General features: G+C 46.7%; 1 protein-coding gene across 3 annotated transcripts in view; it reads right to left on the reverse strand.

Annotated features, from left to right (window-relative positions):
- Window positions 1–3,483: 3,483 nt before the first annotated feature.
- Window positions 3,484–3,657, reverse strand: part of ACAD9 (acyl-CoA dehydrogenase family member 9) — a 23,636-nt gene continuing 23,462 nt past the window's right edge. For all 3 annotated transcript variants that reach the window (XM_071755455.1, XM_071755456.1, XM_071755457.1), the window contains one exon: window positions 3,484–3,657. This exon is cut by the window's right edge and continues 135 nt beyond it. The gene's annotated coding sequence lies outside the window, so the exon portion shown is untranslated.

Here is a 3,657-nt window from a genome sequence, read left to right on the forward strand (position 1 = left end):
TGCCCCCAGCACTGTGTCAGGAGCCTCAGGAGCCTCAGGGCCAGGCCTTGAACTGCAGATCCCTCTGTACTCCCTGCTCCTGCTGGCACTGGGCTGCTCAGGCTATGAAAAGTGACCAGCTTGGGCTCTTTGCCTGTTTTCTGTAGTTGCAATACCCACCTTTCTGTGCTGGACTGCATTGCAATGGTCTCATTAGTTAGATCATGTGCAGAATGACTTTGTTGAATCCTAAGTTTCTTCAACACATTTCTATCCAGCTGCCCAACTCTAGCCTGCAGGAAGACATTTCTGTCCTGCTTCACAAAATTGGCCATTTGTTTGTAAAGCTGTCCCTTTAAAAGGAGAGGTCATGTGCATTAACTTAACCATCTGTTTGGAAGAAAGATTGAAAAAACAAAAACAAAAAAACCCCAAACCAAGAAAAAAACAGAAGGTTTGTTTTATTATTTTCTTTAATACTTTCCAAACTAACCTCCTTTTCCAGCACAGTGTTTTTCCCTCTGACAGAAATAAAGAAAATTTCCTTGCTGGACAGTTTGCCTGCTGAAGGAACACGGAATTTTAACACTAGGGATCTACTAAAGCTAAAGATGCAGAGTTCCAGGGTCACAGCATCAGTTAATTAATTTCTGCTTCTTGTTACTTGTTTTCTGAAGGGTGAACACAGTAGATTGGTGACTGTGTGCCTTCCATTTATTTATTATTTGTGTGTTCTCTGCTGATTTGTTTCTCTTTGGTTTTTGATTTAAACAATCAAAAAAAAATCCTCTGTGCTGCAGCCTGCTGGGGCTGGTTGCTAAGTGCTGTGGCTTTGCCCTGGGGATCCTCTGGCTCAGGCAGTGCTGCACCCCAGGGGGTGGCTCAGGGTGCCCCTTGCTGCCCTTCCCAGGGGCTCATCGGGGGGTTGGGGGTCCCCACCTCATCACTGACCCAGCTGCTTCTGTGCAGTGGGATACAGGCTGGTCCTGGGCTCAGACTTGGTATCTCTAACAGGATTTTTTTTGTTATAAAAGCAAATACAGAGTTAAAAAATATATATATACCTACATACATACATATATATATATATATATATAATCCTGCAGACCTGCTGTACCTGCTTCAAAGGCTGCCCTGGCACTCAGCCTGTCTGCTGTGTGTGGTGCTGTGCCTGTAGCTGACCCACTGTGTGCCCTGTGCTCAGTGGTGTTGGTCACTGGGATAAGGTCTGCTCAGTTTCAGCTCACTTGTCAGGCAGAGAAACCACCTGAGGGCAGACTGACAGCTCTGGGGACACTGCCAGGCTGGACATGGCAGGTGTAGAGGGTTTTGGGGTGTTGTTTTGGGGTTGTTGTTATTGTTTTTTGCCTTTGGGGTTGGTTTTCTTGTTTTGCTTTGGGTGCTTTGCTTAACACCAGGAGCAGCATATGGGGTGGATCTTAACTATTCTGAAGCACAAAGTTTGCACATAATGGCTACAGCTCCAGGCTTGTAAGACCACCTGAGCAGGAGCTGTGTGCTGCAGCTGTGCACAGCTCCAGCCTTGTTGTTTGCCTGACAGGTGAGTGTTCTGGGGCTTGTTGGGGTAACAGCATATGAAGGTGCAGGAGTTTTAATTTCCCTGTCCACCTTTTGGACACTCAGGGGAATGCAGGCTGCTGCATTTCTAATCCAAGCAGCATAAATCTGAGTTCTTGAAAAGCCCTTTTTATCTTTCCAGTTCAGTTTAACAGCTAGAAGTGTGAAGTTTCATATTATTTTAACTTTGTACATTAAAGTCCATCAGGCAGGAAATTAGCATGAATGTGTAGTTCCTGCCTCAGTTACACACAGAGCAATGTGATGTGGTTTAATTGGTAGCTTGTTCTTTACTGTGGGAGATGAATTCTGGCCTTTATTTTGCTGTCATGCCATCAAATTGGCTGTGAGAGCACTTTGCTTCCTGCAGTGGAATCATCACTCAGAACCCTATACAAGATATAAATCACACTGCAGAAGGTCAGACTTGGGGGGCTCAGCTTCTGGAATGATTTATTAGCTCCTGGGCTCAACTTGGCATTTTACTGACCATGAGCTTGGGCATTTTGTAGCTTCCCAGAGCCCCTCATGGCAGCCAGGCTCAGGGGGCTGATGCACATCATTGCTCAGCTGGGAGCAGAGTTCTCCAGAGCCCACACTAACCCTGAGCTGCTGCAGCACCAAAGACCAGGACTGAAAAATGGCACCTTTATTAGGAATGTGCAGCTCAACCCAGACATTCCATCCAGCTCATGTTCCTAAAACTTTTGGTTTTCAAGAGAGCCCAAGCTGCAAGAGCAGGAGGACAGCCCCCAGCCCTGGGCAGCAGGAAGGGCCTCTCCAGAGATCCTGCAAACAGGTAAGCTGGGAAAGGAAGCATTCTCCAGACAGGGAATGGCTAATGCAGCCCTACCACCCTAATTAATTGGCCTCCTAATGAGATCTGGCCAGTAAGTAATGCCCAAATGTAAGTGAGTGTGGGACACAGCTGTGTCACTGCCTCAAACTGACTTCACAGGGACAGGTATGAGGGAGTGAAATGATGTTTGGGGCTAGGAGGAGGGTAGTGGAAACAATGTGTAAACTGTCATTAAGCCTGAATAATGCTCATGAAATATCTGTTGTGTCTTGAGGTTTGTTTTTTTTTTTTTGTTTTTTGTTTTTTTTAACAGAGATGACAGCTCATATTTAAATAAAACCCTTATTTATTGTTTTTAAAAACACATAGCAAGGGGGTGAGTGTAAGGCTTTAGCCCAGGGCCAAGAACAGAACATGGGGAAGTTGTAAATAAACACAATGAAAAACTTTAACATGGGAGCTCAGCAGGGCAGTGAAACCCCCTCCTCAGAGGCACCCAAATGCACCCAGACAAGGCCAGGGGGGCTGCAGGGCAGGGCAAGAGCCAGGGGGCCCTGTCCCACCCTGCTCTGGCCCTGCAAGTCTTCAGAGCTTCTCTTAAAGGTAAGGAAATGGGGGAGCTGAGCATAAAATACTTAAAGAATCACTCAGTCCCTCCCTGAGAAAACACAGAATCACAAAATGCCAGGGGTTGGAAGGACCTCTGGAGATCACCCAGTCCAACCCCCCTGCCAGAGCAGGGTCACCTCCAGGAGGTCACACAGAACACATCCAGGTGGGGTTTGAATGGCTCCAGGGAAGGAGACTCCACAACCTCCCTGGGCAGCCTGGGCCAGGGCTCTGTCAGCCTCACACTCAAGAAATTTCTCCTCCTGCTGAGCTGGAACTTCCTATTCCCCTTATTCCTTGTCCTATTAATGGGCACCACTGGGAAGAGGTTGGCCCCTTCCTCAGCTCTTGATGGACATTCACAGATCCCCTCTCAGCCTTCTCCAGGCTGATCAGCCCCAGGGCTCTCAGTCTCTTCCTCATCCTTGCTCTCCCTTGCACTCTCACTTTCCCTACCTCAGCTTCCTTATTTAGCTCCAAGGGAAGCAGGTACTTGTATCTAGTAAAACAACCTGAGGTTTAAATAACATTTCTTTATTTATCCTCTTTGCAAGTTAGGTTGTGCTTAGGAGTTTTGTTTTACAGTGTTACAGCAGGTTACATTCAGTATACTCCTAGTTGTACAAGTGCAAATATGAGTGCATACTCACATATTGTACAAATATATGACCTGTAGCAAGTCAGTCCCTGAT

Source organism: Heliangelus exortis, chromosome 12, assembly GCF_036169615.1.
Source record: "Heliangelus exortis chromosome 12, bHelExo1.hap1, whole genome shotgun sequence".
Taxonomy (NCBI): domain Eukaryota; kingdom Metazoa; phylum Chordata; class Aves; order Apodiformes; family Trochilidae; genus Heliangelus; species Heliangelus exortis.